Source organism: Gopherus flavomarginatus, chromosome 3 (assembly GCF_025201925.1).
Source record: "Gopherus flavomarginatus isolate rGopFla2 chromosome 3, rGopFla2.mat.asm, whole genome shotgun sequence".
In the NCBI taxonomy this organism is placed as follows: domain Eukaryota; kingdom Metazoa; phylum Chordata; order Testudines; family Testudinidae; genus Gopherus; species Gopherus flavomarginatus.
Window position 1 is genome coordinate 216,326,888 of NC_066619.1, and position 19,661 is coordinate 216,346,548.

The 19,661-nt window shown below is 42.6% G+C and overlaps 1 protein-coding gene across 2 annotated transcripts in view; it reads right to left on the reverse strand.

Annotated features, from left to right (window-relative positions):
- Window positions 1-19,661, reverse strand: part of GLRA3 (glycine receptor alpha 3) — a 155,460-nt gene that overhangs the window by 39,011 nt on the left and 96,788 nt on the right. The window lies entirely within an intron of this gene.

The window sequence follows — 19,661 nt, forward strand, 5'->3', positions numbered from 1 at the left end:
CAGACAGTAGAAATATTAACGCAGGGCTGGATTCTGGCTGATTGGTCAGAAGGTGGCCAAATTGAGGGAGAGCACAAGGAGCTACACACACAAACCATGCCTAATAGCTGCCTGGAATCCCATGGGGGTAAACAGCCCCTATTCTTTCTCTGCACTGCAGGTGTTCACTTTCTGAAGATAAGTGGGGAGGTGCAAAGTATGTGTGGGGATATGTTCCTTTCATTTCTCCCTCCCCTCCAACCCTTTGTTCCAGAACTGGCTGGATATGAATCTAGCAGCATGTGAGGGCAGTAAAGTTCCTGCTCCAGCATGCCCCAGGAGCTGCTAGAAGGAACACTGCTCATAGGCACCAGCTTCCCCACTTTCTCCTGGGTGCTCGATGCCCACCCTGGCCCTGCCCCCACTCCACCTCTTCCATGTGGTCCTGCCCCACCTCCTTTCCAACCCCTTCCCCAAAGTCTCCGCCCCCTCCCTGCCCATATTCCAATCCCTTGTCCAAATCCTGGCCCTAACTCCTCCCCTGATCAGGCCACATTCCTGCTTCTCCCCCCGCCCCACACTCCCAGAACACCTCCAAACAGCTGTTTGGCAGAGGCCGGGGAAAGTGCTGGGAGGTACGTGGAGGAGCAGGCATGCGGCGCACTCAGGGAGGGATGTAAGGGGAACTTGGCTGCCAGTGGGTGCAGAGCACCCACTAATTTTTCCCTGTGGGTTTCCCAGCCCCAGAGCACCCATGGAGTTGGCACCTCTGATACTGCTAGAATTCCAGCTGGGATTTCCATCCAGAGAACTGAACCCTCCAACATACCTCCCCTGCACAATGCTGAATTGTTCTCTAAATTTCCTTCTAAGGAGCTGATGGAGTTCTCGTGGTTTTGAACTCTGCATGCTAACTCCCTCCTTCCCACCCAAAATCAGTGCTGGAAAGTAGCCTTTCCCAAAACCTAACCGCCTTGAACAATAGGAAAATGGAAATTGGAACCCAGATCCAAATTTCACAAGTGGCTCCTTTCATTATGATGGACTGAACCACCAGGGACGTCAGGTGTTCAAAGTCCATTCTGAATTGTGTGTCTTCAGCCCATCTCTATTTTTAAAAGTTTTTTAGCCTTTTTAGTATGCTGACTTGGTCAGATGCAAGAAAGACAACATACTCTTCGCATCAACCACGAAGAACTGGAAAGCTCTTTTAGTCTCACAATATATGTTCAAAATTTTCTTCTGGATAACCCTTCTCTCCCAAACATTGAAATCTTCTGAGTCTCAGTCAAAGAATTTTTTTTGATTACTTCCTGATGTGTGAGAAAATCCATGAGTTTTGTCTCCTTCACCATTCAGTGACAATTACTACTTGTCTGAGCAATGTTTAGATATACATACTTAGACATAATATACTGAAAATCTGAGTTAGCAGCTGAAAGAAATGTTTGAGACAAACCACTTATTGTGTACTCTAACCAGACTGTGTTCATACATCACACTAGTTAAATCCTTTTAACACAATTTGCCGTAATTCTCAACACTTCTGTGCTTCCAACTGTTCCTCGTGTTTCCCTTGGGCAGCCTTGTATACAAATTCTCCACAAACATTCCGTGTCATAATTATTTGATTAACTGTTATCTTTGAGGGGTTCGAGGAGTGTGTTGAAGAAGAGACCACAAAATTTTATTTGAAGTAGACGCATTATGTACCCATAGTTAAGATTAGACCTCGTGTCATAGAGTTCATTTTATTTCTTCATTACATTTGTGATTAAACTATTATTTTTCTGTCTTGTTTACCGCACGTGACATTCTGTAACATAACCAGCTTTAAAATCCACCACTGATGGCTCAAAACTATGAAACCTCAAAACTATAGCTCCTATAAAACTTTACATGCATTCAGACAAAAAACATCTCTGTGTATAAACAGACTATCATTTGAAGCATGTAGATTACAGCTAGGAGAAGTATCCCTGGAGGAAAAGTCATTGAACTGACAAAAAACAACTGCTGTGTCAAAATGTATTTCACTAAATCAAAGCCATTCATTTATAATGCATGTTTTAATTACTATCTATCTTGACCATCTATTTTTATATTATGCAGTATGTTTAGCATAAATTGTTAATATCTTAAGTGTTGATAGAATATTTTTAACCATAGTTTTTCTGTTTAACTATACAAATAATACAGCTTTGGCTTTTTCCAATATTACAAATATAGTTTTAGCTCTACATGATATTTATAAGATAAATTTTATATCAAAGTGCAAAAGGCCAAATGCAGAGTTGAGTCTAAATTCATGGAAAAAAATCTAAAATGATGGAATATACACAGTCTTCCCACCTCTTATCCAGACTAGATCCCTTACTAATGTACAACTTATACCCTTTTTACTCATTGCCTCTAAATGTGGTCCTCTGAGTTAAAGTTAAAATGGTGTAACTTTTGTGTCACAGGGATGATAAGAAGGTATACATTATGCCATCTCTGACTCTTTTAGATTAATTTATACTTGGTTTTGAATTTTGGCCAGTGAGCAGTGTACACTTTGGCAGATGCCCTTGGGTTATTGACAGCATATTTCCTATTTGTTAAAATCAAAAATAAATTGTGACAGCTATGAGAATTTCCTTCATTATACTGGTAAACCTTACTGAATTAAGTTTAAGTATCCCATGGATTCACGGTATTAGAAGGCAAATGTATCTCCCTGGTTATTCAAGATCTCAGCCTTTTGAAACTTTGCCATTAGGAAGGGATTTTTGTCTGCTGACCACTTGTTATGTGAGGAAAAGATCAGAGGTCCAAACTGTGTAAAGGAGTGACTCAGACAATCATGGGTTTGACAATTCTGAGCTAATAGCTTTTAACTTGTGACCACAGAAAAACCCCTTGGTGGGGTTTGAAGGACTGACTCCTACCAGAGTCCTTGTTGCAATTAGAATGATCTCTGGTAAGCTTATTAATGTGCATGTACATTTTTATTGTTTTTAATGTTCTCTGTAATACTTTCACCTCAAGAGTGAATGTGCTTGCTTAGGAAAAGCTGGTAACTTATAACTGTGAAGAGTTATGCTATTTATAGCCTCTGAGGAGAAAAGCAAAGCAGGCTGCTCAGGCAGTCTGATTTTCTGGGGAATTTACAGTGCAGCTTGGAACTGTCCACTCTGGACATACCCTAGTCAGGAGGGAGAGAAACATGTATCTCTATTCAAGATAGGTGATCACTGGGGTGCCAGAAGCCTTAGAAAGGCTACCCTTGGTAAACCATAGAGGGGGAATACAGGTGCAGGTATCCTGAACTATGACATAAATTAACTGGACTTTTCTGTTTTCTTTTCTTTTCTTTCCTTCAGAAATTCCCATTTGCTAGGAAGTTATTTCTAGTTCAGCGTAGCTCCTAACCCGAGAGAAAGGCAGGGGTGAAAGTGAGCCGGTATGGACCGGTACAGTGTAGCAGTAAGAACCCGCACCAGCCCGTGTGAGGCCCACTGCTTTAGTGTCCCTGTCCCTTTTGCCTCCCCCATTGGCAGCCCTACTGGTAGGGTCCATACTGGCAGGACCACAGACAGGGGAGGCAACAGGGGCAGGGCCGTTAAAGTTGCTGTGCCCTGTACCCCACCCCATCGGTGGCCCTACCAGCAGGGCCACTGTTGGGGGGATGGGGAACAGCAACGTTAAAGCACTGCCACGGCAAAGGACCCTGCAGCGCTTTAACATCCCTGCCCCCTCCTCGGCTGCCGATAGGCAGGGGAGCAAAGGGAACTGCCCCAGGGCCAGCGATTTAAAAGGGCCTGGGACTCTGGCCCTTTAAATCACCACTTCAGCCCAGGACAATGTGGACCAGGCAGCCAGGAAGGGCTGGCTGGGAGATGCTTACTCTCAGCCCTGCCCCTTCTGCCTGAGGCCCCTCCCCTTCCGGGGGCTGGCCCTGGCCCAGTACCAGTAAGCGTCTGTAGTTACTTTCACCCCTGGAGAAAGGGGAGGCAGGAATAGTGACAGGAGGATCTGGTGTTATCTGCGGAGATGAAGCAGAAAATATGCAATCCATTTGTAAGAGTAAGTCAATTGTGCAAGAACAATTCCAAACTCCAGAAAAAGGATTGCCCAACAGCATTTTGAACATTAGGGAGCTAAAACACTTAAATCCTTTTTGTCTCAGAATTCCTTGCAGAAGGAATAGTAATGTAGGAGATAGCTGAATTTCCATGATACCAGTGCCAGAAAAAATATTCTTGAGCATTGGTGTATTTTGTAAAGAGTTGCTGAAATGACAAAGGAAATAGAGCACAATGATGGTGACTAGGCTGTGTGTAGTGGATGTGAGCTAATTAGTAAGGGATAATATTCTTTTTAATTTGTGATATAACTGTATCATAGACCTAGTAGTCGCCATTAAAATGTCAGAAATTGTCACAGTGTAGTGTAATAGCACTCAGTTTAAGAACTCTAATGCCATAGTATTGGGTGTGGTGTATGAAATAAAACCCAATGTGTAGATAGAAACCACTGTAGTTACTGTAGATACTGCAGCAAAGAATCCTGTGGCACCTTATAGACTAACAGACGTTTTGGAGCATGAGCTTTCGTGGCTGAATACCCACTTCGTCAGATGCATGTAGTGGAAATTTCCAGGGGCAGGTATATATATGCAGGCAAGCTAGAGATAATGAGGTAGTTCAATCAGGGAGGATGAGGCCCTGTTCTAGCAGTTGAGGTGTGAAAACCAAGGGAGGAGAAACTGGTTTTGTAATTGGCAAGCCATTCACGGTCTTTGTTTAATCCTGAGCTGATGGTGTCAGATTTGCAGATGAACTGAAGCTCAGCACTTTCTCTTTGAAGTCTGGTCCTGAAGTTTTTTTGCTGCAGGATGGCCACCTTAAGGTCTGCTATAGTGTGGCCAGGGAGGTTGAAGTGTTCTCCTACAGGTTTTTGTATATTGCCATTCCTAATATCTGATTTGTGTCCGTTTATCCTTTTCCGTAGCGACTGTCCAGTTTGGCCGATGTACATAGCAGAGGGGCATTGCTGGCATATGATGGCGTATATTACATTGGTGGACGTGCAAGTGAATAAATCGGTGATGGTGAGGCTGATCTGGTTAGGTACTGTGATGGTGTCGCTGGTGTAGATATGTGGACAGAGTTGGCATTGAGGTTTGTTGCATGGATTGGTTCCTGAGCTAGAGTTACTATGGTGCGGTGTGCAGTTATGGTTTTCACACCTTGGTTTTCACACCTCAATTGCTAGCACAGGACCTCCTCCTCCCTGATTGAACTACCTCATTATCTCTAGCTTGCCTGCATATATATACCTGCCCCTGGAAATTTCCACTACATGCATCTGAGGAAGTGGGTATTCACCCACGAAAGCTCATGCTCCCAAACGTCTGTTAGTCTATAAGGTGCCACAGGATTCTTTGCTGCTTTTACAGATCCAGACTAACACGGCTACTCCTCTGATACTCTAGTTACTGTGCACTATGTTGTTGGGGCTGGAGGAGCCCATGGCACATGGCAATAAGCAAAGTTGCTCCCTAGCTCAGTACCCCTATGCCTAAAACATAACACACCCATTCCATACCTACAGATCATCATCTGTGTGGTGTTTAATTTGAAAGAGCCTCTATGGGCTCAAACACCAGCCCTGGATTTGGTGACACCCTTTTTTATGTATCTGAGTACCTTGAAGAACCTAAGTGAATTCATCCCAGTGATATCTAATGGGACTAGTTACATAATTAATGTGACTCATGTACATGTGTTTTCTGATTGGGGCCAATGTTTGTAATAATAATTAAAAAAAAAAGACACTACGCTTTGATCTTAGCTCCAGGGAGCAGAGAAGCAATACACTAGATGTGGCAACAGAGCAGGGATCCCTATAATGCACTTTGCATGCTCATTTCAATAAACACGTATTTTAAAAGTACACAGAACTACCTGCTACACAGGAGTCGGGCACTGTCTATGAATAGGAGTTATTTAAGTTAAGGGCCCATATTGGCACAGCAAGAAATGCTTTTAAACTGGCCATCAACAACTTTGGGTTTGAAATTTGACAAAGATTTCTAACCATCAAAAGAGTGAAGTTCTGGAATAGCCTTCCAAGGGAAGCAGCCTGGGCAAAAAACCTAATTTGTTTCAAGACTAAGCTTGATAAGTTTATGGAGGGAATGGGATGTGAGGTTGCCTACAATGGCATATGGCTCATCAGCTACTGCTATTACTCTTTTTTTAAAAAATAATCTAAAGTGGCATCTTTTGTTTTTCTTCAAAACAAAGAGGAGCCCCAGTGCTAACACAGGGGCACAAAGATCTATCATGAGTGAGCAATTGAAGAAATAGTGACAAACAAGGAGGACTTAAAGTGTCTATTTCCAGCCCTGGATCTTCTGAGAGGTCACCTAGGAAGAAGTCCTATGCAGCGGTTACAGCTGACCAGGCCTGAGCTTCTGGGTAAGACGCCTCCCAAAGGAAGCATTATACTAGGATGCATTGGCACAGATATGTGATTCAGTTGTGCTACACAGGGGAAATAGACACATGTGCTGCTCGGAATTTTGTTGTTGGGACTCTCTTGTTAAAATCTTTAGAATTCTTGATGGCACAACTGAAAGCTGTGATACACCTGCCAGATAAGAGAAAATTTTGATGCCAGTTTTTAGTCCTACAGTGAAATTGAATTATTCTAGGAATGGTTTGGAATTAGGAAGAGGTGTAGGGAATGGGATGGCATAGTAGATGGCATAGTAGATGTTTCTTTGTTCTAACCTGCTATTAAGTCTGTGACACTTCTGCAATGAAAATATACATTTTGCTGACGTCCTGCATTGAGTTTCACATTATGCTAACGTGTTGCAGCCTTCTGGTAAAGCTTCTGATCGATTTAGGGTTTGGAATGGTGAATTTTAAAGGCATCACTGAACTTTTCCAGGTAAATAATACAATGAAATATCTCCCCAATATATTTTACTTAGGTTCTGAATAGGGCTATCCTGGATAGCCACACACTTGTTTTACCTGTGGCTCTACAGAGCATTTTAGTGTGAACTGTGGTGTGAGGAAGTGCATGCACTGTGGTTCTAATGCACACAAGACTGAGGACTGCAGGGACATCATTAGATGCAATATGTGTGGGAAAAGTGGTAGTTCTCAGAGGCCTCGCACAATAGGGGAAGAGGTCATTCCCAGTCTCACAAGTATCTTTCCTGGCACCAACCATCAGAGGATTCCAAGCAGCCCTGCAAAGATTAATGAAGGCCCCATTTGAAGTGACAGTGCCTTTCTGCTTTTGTGGGAGGGACTTGCCTTGTTGTTTACTGATCCAGGATTGGGAAGAAATGAGTGGGAACTATTAAGAGTCATGATGACACAGATGGGGACATGAACACTGGTAATGTGGGGCAGACAGTCAGAGACAGGGAGGGGAAAAGAGAAACTGGGGAAGGAACATCCACAGGCATAATTGTTTTTTTTTAGGAATCCCAATCACCTGGGAGGAATTGGCAGGCTACATGTATGGCAGACTCTATAGTTGGGGAGCAGATTTTGATGTGCTCTGCTTCAGAAATGGGAGAGTTTTTCTTGAAATCAGACAGGGAGTGAGGGGATCCAAAAGAGTGAAGGTGGTTACCACTATGTGAATCACACAGCATTATCTGTTCCAACAGATAATTGTTTTCCTGTATTAGGTGCTGTTGTAACATCTTTTTCTGCTGTTCTTTGTCCACAAGTACTTTTATTGGGGGGAAAAGAAGGCAAAGGTTATAGTTTGATTAATTTGAGAAAGAACTGTTAGAGTTAGGATCAGGATCTGGGGACTAAGGAGGCCCTCTTGTTGAGAATAATGAACCAGTTAACAAGAAGGTGACTTTCTTTGATTCATAGGGCCTGATACTTATGATGGTACAGGATTACTGTTTTATACTTAAGCACTATGAGAACTGTGCTGGGAAGGGTATTATCACTGGTTTCTATTATTTTAGTGTGAGGTATCGTTGTATTAACATCTATGTTACCATCCAAGCCAGATGCTGAGGAAAGAGTTGTTTGGTTGTTTGGTTGGTTTGTTTTCTTCCAAAAAAAGGGGAACTTCAGCTCTCAGGAATTGGAGGCCTATTCCTCATTTGAACATGGATTATAAAATTTTGACTTTCATTCAAGCCAAGAAGTAGGGGAAAATAGCAGGGAAATTATTGCAACCCAGTCACTCTAATGCAATTGGAAGTCATACAATGGCAGATCTTGTGTAAACTGTGAGAAGTATTTGAAAATGGGTGAACATGGTGACTGTGAGAATGGTAGGGTTATTGTGACAGTCCATGTCCCTAGGGTCAGGGCAGCATGGGCTATCGGTCACAGTCCATAAAGCATAAAGTGGCCTAGTGACCAGAGTCTATAGCACCACCCTTCAGTGCAGGGCAGCATTGCCTAATGGCCAAAGTCTATTGCACTGGTGTGCCCCTTATGGGGTGTGGCAGCCCAACTCCAATGGGCCCTGACACAGGGCCCTAACAGTGGCATAGCAGCTTTCCACTGACTGAGCAGAGGGGCGGGGGATATCCTACCAAAACATACTGAGTTTCCCAGGGGGAGGAGGTACTACTCCATCACCATCCCTGGGTCACTTCCTACCAGAGTCTATGTTGGGGTTTCCCATGCGATGCCGGGTCCTCTGTGTTCGGCAGAGCCAGTCATCTCCAGGGTTTCCTTAGTCGCCGGAGTGCAGGTGAGCCAAGGACAGCTTCAATTCCTGGTGCAATCAGTGGCTGTGGCTGTGGCTGTGGCTGTGGCTGTGGCTGTGGCTGTGGCTGTGGCTGTGGCTGTGTGGACACTCCCCAAGCAGGTCCTTCTCCTGTGGCCTCCAGCCCAGAATGAGCTGGTCTCCCTCCCTTTATACTACTAGAGCACTTGGAGCATGCCCAGTCTTGCTGCGGAGGCGGAACTTCTGTTGTCAATACCATGGGCTTAACCCTGTCTGAGGTAGTGCGGGGTAAGCAGACCCCATCACAGTTATGTTTTGGCCTTGGATCAGGCCAAAGCTTTTGATTGAGTGAAACTGCCTTACTTATGATTGGTCCTGTCTCAGTCTGGTACTCCCTCACAGATTCTTAATTGGCTACAGATTTTGTACAGATTTCATGCACTATGTATTCCTTTAGTAAATGGGTAAAGAATAGAGGCTATACAGATACATACTGGGGTAAGCAAGATTGTCCTTTGAGTCCATAGTTATATTCTTTTTCTCTGGGGCCTTTATTGTGGGCAGTATCTGTGATATCAGGGCGTCAGGTCTGAATGCATGGATTAAGGGGGAGATGACTTTTACTCTGTCAATGACTATTTTCACCCATGGATGATGTCACAGTGGTCCAGGCAGTACAAAAGATACGGACTTTTTGACATCTTAAACATTTAGCAGCTGGAGTAGTGAAGAGCAAGGCTCTGTGGGTGAGGATTTTGAGGTGCTCTTTGTTTCGTCCAGAGGAATTGCAAATAATGAGCCCTGGGGTTATAGCTATTCTAGGCCTAATCTTCTGTGGTGATTCAGTTGCTGAGCTGAACTGGGAGAAGAGGTTTGCCTCCAGCCACGTTAAGATGATTCAATGGGAGAGATAGACCCTGATGTTGGCAGAAGAGTGGTGATAAATAAAACATTCCTGTTATGTCTTTGTATTTACATGGCATGTGTGTATCCAGCCCTAGAAAATAGTAGGTCAAATTGACAGGGTTGTTTTTTCAGATGCTCTGGGGCAATAAATGTAACCTAGTGAAGAGATGCATAGTCTACATACCAGTTAAAAGAAGGGTAGAGGATAGTATTCTCTGATTATTTTTTTATTATGGTGTTTTTGTTTTTTTAAATTTTCATAGGGTTCATGTGGTGAGATAGGAAATAGCCACTTCTTTTCGAGTATTTGTGGGAAATGTCACAGGTATAAGAATGGGGTAGCTGATAGAGGGAAAAGGGATGCAGCCTGTAAAAAAAAAAAAAAAGAACGAAAAAAATTCCTGCAACAGCACAGCAGGGTCCCTCTTGCGTACAACCTGCGTTAAGATGTATCTTCTGACTATTGGCAAATTCAGGCAACAGCATTCCGGTCTGGTTGCTCATAGTTAAGAACATTATGCCAAGGGGTTCTTAAGGGATATTTTTCAGAACACCATTTGGCAGTGCTATTGAATTGTTCAGAAGATTGTCTCAGTGAGTGATTGCTGTACCTTTGAAATAAGAGTTCCCTTCACAGCGGCTGATATTTCATGGTACTTGGTATGTCAGAGGTAACTTTCAAGGGAAACGCAGATAAAGGCTGCTGCCAGGAAGCCTGCTCAGAATCAGAGGAGACAATGGAACACATTTTATTATTCTACTCCTTTATTTTCCACAGCTAGGAGCTGATGCTCGCAAAGCTGCAAGTCTCACTGTTGTGTGGCGAGACTTATGAACAACTGGCTCTTGGATGTTTTCATGCACCGTAGGATTCAGCATCTTCCTTGATAAGGAAGGTCAGACATTTGCAGCACATTTTCTATGATAAGATGGCAGTTTTTAATGCAGAGGTTTTACACTCTGTGTCAAAGCTGCTGTTCAGACTGATTTTAGGCACAGAACAACTCACCCGAACCTCTAGACCACACTATTTGTGCACTCATTCAATTGCTGGCAATGGCAGAGAAAAAAGAACCAAATGAGTTTGGTGGAGTGGTGGTCAGCCTAGGGGTGGGGCTAGGATACCAAATTGACCTTTTACTTTTGAGAACAAAGAGTCTAGGGTGGGTGGGTGTGGCTGATCTCTTTTTGTATCCATGATTTGTCCTCACTGAGACTGTAATTTTGGAGTTTTGTTTTGAAAATTTTATTTAAACACACACACACAAACAGAGTGAAATCCTGACCCCAGGATAGCCAACAGCACAGTGACTAGGACACTGCTGGCCTGGGAAGTGGGGAGCGGGGGCCCATGTTCAAATCATCATCTGAATTATATAGTGCCCTGGTGAATGCTTTAACCACTGGACTAGTGGCTATTCTAGGGTGGTCTCATATTTATCCCAAGCCAGAAAAGGAAAATTTCTGAAATCTCAAGAATGTGTGAGTGTAACCCTTCTGCCCCTCTAGTTGGCAGCAACAAGGGCCGGGTTCAGTATCCAGGGGTTCCGTTTCAGTAACACAATGCATAACCGGCTTGAGCCCCCACCCAGTGACCTGGGACACTCACATACCACACCCCCCTGGGCGCCTCTAGGAGGCAATACTTCCCCTCTCGCAAGCACGGAGTCTGAGTGTAGCAAAATCTTTTTTAATAAAGGAAGGAATCAATGCGGCATCCCATTGGAGAAACACCACAAACAGGGTTATAACACAAACCATAAACAAAAACCCACCTCCAAGTACGTTTGGCACTGTCCTTTTTCCGCTTAGAGTTTTAAGTCCAATCACCCCAAAGTCCAACAACCCAAAAGTCTCTGGTCAATGCCACCTCAGAGTTCGAGAGTCTATCTGTAGAGGTCCCTCCCCCCAGCCTGGGTAGAAAGGGGCACCTTACGTGGTCCAGGGCCAACTGCCCTGCCTCTCCGTGGGTTCTGCTTCCGCCTTCTCCACGAACTGCTCCACTTTACCAGCTGCTCCACTCTGCTCCTCCAGCCGTCCTCAGGAACTGCTCCGCTCCACCAGCTGCTCTGCTCCATGAGCTGCTCTGCAAAACTGCTCGGCTCTGCTCACTCTGTGGGCCGCTCCACCTGTCCCACAGCTACTCCGCTCTGCCAGCCGCTCTGCTGCCACCAGCTGTGCCGTGATCCGCTCCAGCCGTCCCCGCAACTGCTCCACTCCGCCAGCTGCTCTGTTCCACAGCATATCTTCAGGCTCCCCCACTAGTTAGCACAATGCTCAGTGCTCTCAGCTCAGTCATTTCAGCTTTTTTGTGATTTCAACTCTTAGTGATCTCAGCTCTTAGTGGGGGAGCCCCAGCGCTAGTGCACCATTAGCCCAAAGTGCATTCAGCTCAGTAACCTGTATTTAGATTCTTGAGGGAATAAAAAAAATCAACTCTGACATTCCACAGTGGAGAGAGGAGGGGGTGCAACTGGTGCTTCTGGCTCCACAAGGAGACTGCACCACCAGGCACAGATACCTGTCCCCAGCCTCTCTACTTCACTGGGTTTTGGAACCCATGTCCCTTGTCTAGCAAGTACCACCCAACTGAGGGTGAGTCATTTGTCACCAAGCAGTCCCACCGCTCAGCAGTCTGGGATAGGGTAGGCGTGCCTATGCAAATACACTCTCTGACATTCTTTCCACCAGATGTCAGGGTAGAGCTTATCCTGACTCTGCTTACATGAGGAACAAGAAAACCAAGTTTTACCTAGCTCTAGAAGGGATCTTGAGAAGTTCCCGAAGATACACAAACATGTAGATAGGGAAGTTGATACAACCCAGGCATCTGAGCATCTGCAAGGAAATTATTTCCCAAACATGGTGGCACTGCAGTGAGCCACTTCTTCTGCATTGCTCTTCAGGTTCAGTGTCATATCTGCCAGCAAAGTTTCTCCAGGAGCCATGCTATTATATTTGTTTTACCTTTTCCAGAAAGGGTAAAATTGCATAGGCATTAATGCTTGTCTAACCAACATTATCTCCCACATTGATATCTGGCCAAAAATATATTGGGTTTCCATCCTCCCTTTCATGCACTTTTTAAAAAAAATGGCAACTGATGCAGGGATGAATTTTGAGTGTAACTCCCTTCCCCTAGGGAAATCCCCGCCCCCAACCCTTGACTATTTACATGTCTTAGTTCTCTTATAGCTTCTAAGATACCATCTTATTTGTGACTGGGTAGACAAGTTGAACAACTGTCTTCTGGAGAGCATACTATTGGTATGGATTATCTGCAGAGTACCGTAAGAGCCAGATCCAAATCCCTCTCAAATTAATAGGAGTTTTTCCTTAGACTTCAGTGGGTTTTAGAGCAGTGCCTAAGTACCTGGTATCCTCATTCTTTATGGAGACTAAGCATGCTACTTCCATTGCTATCTCCATGTTCTTTTATTCCAGCTTTGCAGGACACAGATCTGCAAACTACACATGTATCTTCTTCTGCTGTACTGCAGCAAGATATTCTGCCACTGTGTCAACAGGATATCTTTGCTTCCTTTTTTAGTGTGACAATTTGACAAATATATTTATTGTTGGTCTTAAGAAACATCAGGAAGTAACTCAAATACATTTGTTATCCTGGAAGATTCTAAGTGAATCTTTGATCCAAAGACAATCACAGACCTTGCTAAAGCATTCTTTCAAACTCAAAGGAAGAAATAATTAAGCCCCTTTATGTAGTGAGACAGCTGGAAACAATGGAGGCTATTCCTTATCCCACATTGCTAGACCTGAGTGGAGCTATTCCAGGCAGTTTAACAGAGATTTCCCTGACTGAAAATGCAGGCACTCTGAGTATGGTTTGCAGGCTGTGGGTGTTATGAGGAGAGAGCCTGGAGAAGAAATCTTGAGAGGAGGCTGAGATACCGAGCTTCTTGGGTACAGAGCTCTCTGAAGGGGCACGGGGGATTCTGGAGCAAGGAAACTGCAGGCTGTTTGTTTCTACTGTGTTCAGGGAAACAGGACATTGTGTATGTTCTTTGCAAATAAACACAATTACACCAAAGAAATACTTGATTCATATTAACATTTTTTCCTCCTAACCTGTAAGGCCGTGAATATTGGCTAGCCCCTTGGGCCAAAGGGTCAACAATATCATGCTTGTCTCTCTTCACCATAATATATGCTTCCAAATGAGATTACTCTATATAATAACTTTTACCAATTAAAAGCTAAAATGAATTTAATATTTTCCCAATTACGACATCAGAAATACTTTAATATAATTTCAATTTCTTACCTCTCCTATACAGTAATCACAAAAGTTAAAAAGTAGTAACTACTTTTATTCTAAAAGTTACAAATACTTCCACAATGAGAGTCACTTAAAGCCTTCTGGGAATTATTTACAGCAAGCTACATGAAGAATATCTGTTCAGGCTACAGTCAGAGGAAGTTTAGTATGTGTTAACACCCTACAAATATCTAACAATGTGTCTGAGTTGCATGTGTGACTGAGGGGAAAGCAGACTTCTTTGTGTGTGAGGGAGATGCATACCATTGTAACGTGACATTTTAAATATTTAAGCAAGCACAGAGTGCTGCTAGCTTAATTGTTGTAATACAAGTGCTTAATTTAACAAGTCAGTCAGTTCTTTTCTTTAGGATTATCATAAATAAGTTTTCCTCATAGTCTTCCCCCGCCCCACTCTGTTTAAGTGACCGAACATATTGCTTTATTCTGCATAACTAAAGTTTTCCTAAGTCTCTTTCTTGAAAAAAACATCCATAACATGTTCATAGTAAATCTTTTAAAGTCTAGCTTCATGGATGATGCCATAGTTAGCAAATGCTTTTACTTATTCTGACGCTGAATAAATGAAAGAGCCTCAAATAGCTACAAGTGCTTCAGGCTGTGATTTTAAAAGTCAGAAGTGTTCCATTCAAAATACCCAAATTAAGGGCAAAATTCTCCTTAGTGTTTTGAGCTATATAAAGTTCATGAAGAACTCCCATTGATATCCCTGGGATGTCTGCAAGTGGATAAAAGGCAGTACACACAACAGCCATTCAGACTGTGGTAAAAATAACAAAAAATCCAACCACCCAAAAAAACAAAACAAGCAAAAAACCTACAACATGACTCAGAGGAGAATTTTGCCTTTGAAAGAACAAAAAGGCATAATTCACATTTTTGTGTGTTGATTTTTTTTAATGGAAGCAACTCTATATACCTTCCAGGAGGATGAATTTATTACTATTAAAAAGTATTGGTAATACAGAGCCTACGCAGTGTAGTCATCAAACTGAATGGAAAGGAAAACCAATAAAATGGTATTTTTTTGTGTGTTTGGTTCAAAATTAAAGCTGACCCCTCTATCTGTAATGCCATAATCCCAGCCCTTCCACTCCTGGAACACTAAAGGGAAAGTCACAGCATAGTTATCAGCAGTGAGGCCATAGCTCCCACTATTTCCCCCATATGACCTGGGTTCCAATGTAGAAGCAATGGAGCAGTGAAGGGGGAAATAACACTTGCTTTTATCTTTACAAGGAGCATAGAAACTATCACTATGTCAGAGGCTCCGCCCCCTGGAAATATTCTGCTTGTTACAGCACACAAATGGTGATTGCTCCCTCTGTGTGCTTTTTAGGGTGACCAGATGTCCCGATTTTATAGGAACAGTGCTGATTTTTGGGTCTTTTTTTTATATAAGTTCCTATTACCCCCCACTCCCTGTTCTGATTTTTCACACTTGCTGTCTGGTCACCCTAGTGCTTTTTGATGCAAATCCCCAAAAGGAATTGGAAAGGTGAGTCTGTGGTTTTTCTTCCCCTGCAGCACCAGTCGAAGGAACTAGCCAGCTTCAGAGAGGGGAGCAAAATGCTACAACCCAATGGATGGCGCAATGTGTGATCTCCCTTTATGCTTTCTGAGCACAGGTCTCCCCAAGTGACCTCTCAGATAGCATGGCTCTGCATTGTTGCCTGCTTAGGGCTGTGGTTAAATGCTACAATCTAGTCCTAAAATATCAGCTTCCTGATAGAAAACCAAAATGTAAAAGAAAGAGTGGGCCGTATTTTCCTTTTTTCTATAACATGTCATCTTAATTTGGCTTGAAAGTATGTTAAATAGGGGGGAAATGTACAAATAAAGAGCCAGTTCCTGGCCAACATAAATTAGCACAGCTCTATAAATCTTAATGGAGCTAAACTAATTTACGCCAGCTAGATCTGTCTGGTAACTTATTTTTAGTTAATTAGTTCATTTTAGGCAGTTTAAACCCTATGGTCCCCTATGCAGGCTACTCCCAGATAGTGGAAAGGCAACTCCAAGGTTCATTTCAGAGTTTACTACACATCCTTTCACAGGGTAGTTGGGAGATGACCCCATGGAGGATACGCAAATGCTTATTTCTCCATAAACTGCAGCTCCTTGAGGACTCGCTGACTCCGAACTGCCAATGTTTTTTTTCCATTATGCTATCCCCTTTTCTGCAACAGGGGGCTCCTCTGCTAGATGTTTTCCTTGTAACATCCCCTGTAATAGGCTTCCTGCACATAGAAGAACCACCTAAATAAATTAATCTGGAGTGGTTGAGTATTAATTCATTTGGTAGAGATTTCACCAGATATGTTTTACTGGAGCAAGACATGATCTTTACCATCTCCTAATGTTGGCCACTACCTTCATAAAAATCCACTCCTTTCCTTTTTATTAACAAACACACAGCTGGTCTCAAACAACCCAAAGATCTCCAGTGTTTCCTTACAGAAAAGTTCCGCTTGACTAAACATTTGCCTTCCAGTTCTCCTACTCACAATGACTTATCTGAGTTCTTCTGTCATTATTTTTATGATGACTATTTAAGGCTCATGTTCAAGAGTAAACATGATTTGATGACTGAATCCAAACAATCCTCGAGGCATCCAGTTGAGGTAAGAAATACCATTATTTTGACTATTGTGATTTTTACTATTTTCCTGCAAGGCAACCGAATAATGTGCTTGCAGGAGAGAGGAAAGAATGAGACTCTTCCTGTAGATTATAATTCCTAAAGATAAAGATATGGAAGATGTTTGAACTTTGACCTGAGATCCAGTGTAGAATCAATGGAGCAGGCCAAGGATTTTACATGTTGATATGTCAGGGTTCAACCTAAGAAATAAAGTGTTAAATAAAGTGTTAAATATGTAATTTTCTTTAAGTCTATTATATATTAATTTCTTTTTAAAAATGAAATAGTCAATTATGCAGCTCCCTGAGGGCTAAGTAAATACACCAATACCACAAAAAAAAATCCATATAAAGAGAAATGGTTATTGAAAAATCTTACTGAGGACAATCTTGTGCCATCGCCATTACGTTCTTCTTTTGGGTATGGGAGATGGTTTGAGATCACAATGTTAGTCTACAGGTCCCATGGAGCCTGACTAGCTACAGGAAAATTAAGCACCAAGCCTGTGAATCCCTGTGGATACCTACTCCTTCACACTGCCCTCTAAGCCATTCTGATCAAATGTTTCCCTCTGGAGCTGTGCCACCATGGTCTCCTGCTCTGCTTATTTCCTCCCCTACCTTAAGAGGTCAGACTTTATAGTTTCCAGCTAAATCCATGTGAATATGTTGTTGGGGTTGGAGGAGCAATAAGCAAATTTGCTCTCTAGCTCAGTACCCCCATGCCTAAAATGTATCACACCCATTCCATGCCTACAGATCATCATCTGTGTGGTGTTTAATGTGGAAGAGCCTTTATGGGCTCAAACACCAGCCCTGGATTTGGTGACACCTTTTTTTCCTTTTGGGAGACCTTTCTGCACTGGATGGGAGCTTCTGGTCTAAGATTATGAGCTTTCTTCTCTCTGCAGTCCTGGTGTTTAAATGTCTAGCTGAAGCATTCCTTTACAAATTCTTCTTGTGATTAAAACACAACAGGTTGGCTCTCCTCCCTCACAGGAAAACACTTAGAAGGGGATCACAGGGAGTAAATCTCTCTCATGGAGATGGAGTTCCTCAGCATTGTTATATATAGGAAAGGTGGGGCAATGGTTTCTCCACAGCATAATACAGGCACATGGAGATCCTGTGCCTCCATAGCTGCTCTGGCCCCCATGGTGGCCCTTTTCTCTGGGCATGGCTGCTCCTGATGGGAATGCAGTTGGAAAGACAATGCAATCTCAGAATGGATTATCAGTTCTCTATGGCTGGTGGTGGAGAAACAGTATGCACATTCCATCCCCTCCCAGGCCTGCCATTGGCCTGACCACTCCCATCCTCATCTGTACAAACTGTCTTCTTCACCTGTCTGGTGTCTGGATCCACAGGGCACCAGGAAGGAAAGAAAGGATCCTGTTTAAGCAGCTGAACTCTTCAGTGCAGGGGACGGGAATTGTCTGCATAGGAGAACTCCTCTGCATGCACATCTCAGTGGAAGGATCTTCCCCTAAAAGTTTAGATGGTGGGTTGGATTATCCTTCATTGTCTATAAAACTGAGTAATTAAGGAGCTATAAAAAGGGAAAACGTTATTCATTTTAAATATTAAGGGATATACCAATTAAAATCTGATAATGGAGGCATTTTCATTCCTTATATATAATTGTGTTTCATGCTCAATTTCTTCCTTGTTAACAGGCCTATTCTTTACCTGAGCCAGTAGCTTCCTTTAAAAACAATGAGGAGTCCAGTGGCACCTTAAAGACTAACAGATTTATTTGAGCATAAGCTTTTGTGGGTAAAATTATGCCAAATAAATCTGTTAGTCTTTAAGGTGTCACCAGACTCCTCGTTTTTGTGGATAGAGACTAACATGGCTACGTCATGATACTTAGCTTCCTTCAGTTATTGCTTAAGGTTCTAGGAATATTACAGTTCACAGAAATTCATAAAACAATCTAAGCAAGGTGTCTTCCCCTCCCCTGCCAAAAAAACCCAACATTAATCCATGAATAAATGGAATGCAGGGAAGTACAATAAAAGATAAATTTAACAAGGGAGAGACACAAGAAGCTCTATTAAGGGGAAAATATTGTGCTGAAGAGAGATGCCACAAGAATAAGATATGTTTCTAGCTACCATTATTCTATATATTGTTCAAATAGAATAGAAATAAAATTATCAGAGAGGCTCTCAAGCTGCCTTGGCATGAACACTGCTCTTTTCATACTATAGTTATAATTCATTTATTTTCCTCCTTTTTAATATATAGATTCATAGAATTAGAGGTCAGAAGGGACCATTTTGACCATCTAGTCTGACCTCCTACATAACACAGGCTTTAGAGTCTTACTCAGTAATTCCAGCATCAAGCCCATCATTTCTATTTGAGCTATAGCAGGTCTTTTAAAAAGATATCTGGTCTTGCTTTAGGGAGATGGAGGGGAGCCCCAACCAGTTCATTTTAGTTGGTAAGGATAAAGAAAACTATTTCTCAGTAAGAGTATGGTAAAATTCATTCTTAAAAAATTGCAGAAATATTTGCCATAAAAAAGTCCTACGCCGCCTAGTGATATAAATAATGTATGTCACTGTCTCGATACCACAGCTGTAGAACCAAGGGGCTGGAGAGACCTTGGGAATACTGTCTCAAGAGCTGCTGAAGACTGAGCATGTCACCAAGGAATGGTTTGGGGAGAAAAGTTGTAACAAGTGCTGCACTTAGAGCCCTCCACGCAGGGGAAACACAGCAGCAGTGATAGAGTTTCTGCTACTAAGCAGTAGCATTATTTCACAACATGCTTATTTGTACTTGAGAGATTCCAGTAAGAAATGAATTATACATATTGCAGCTTGCTGTTATAAATAGCTATGAGCCCTGAAATCTTTGCTCAGGTGAGTAATCCTTATGGAATCAGTCTCATTGACTGAAACAGGACTACTCAAGCATCAGCACTACTCAAATTAGTACGATTTGCAGGCTCAACCCTGATGGAGGTGAAAATAAGTAGATGAAAAAATAATTGTCCAAAACCATTTCTGGTTATTTGTTATAAGAAAATAACCCTGATTGTTTCAACTTTGTCCTCATTAAATATTTACAGAAAAATCAAGGTCTTCTGTATATTTTGAGTTTATAA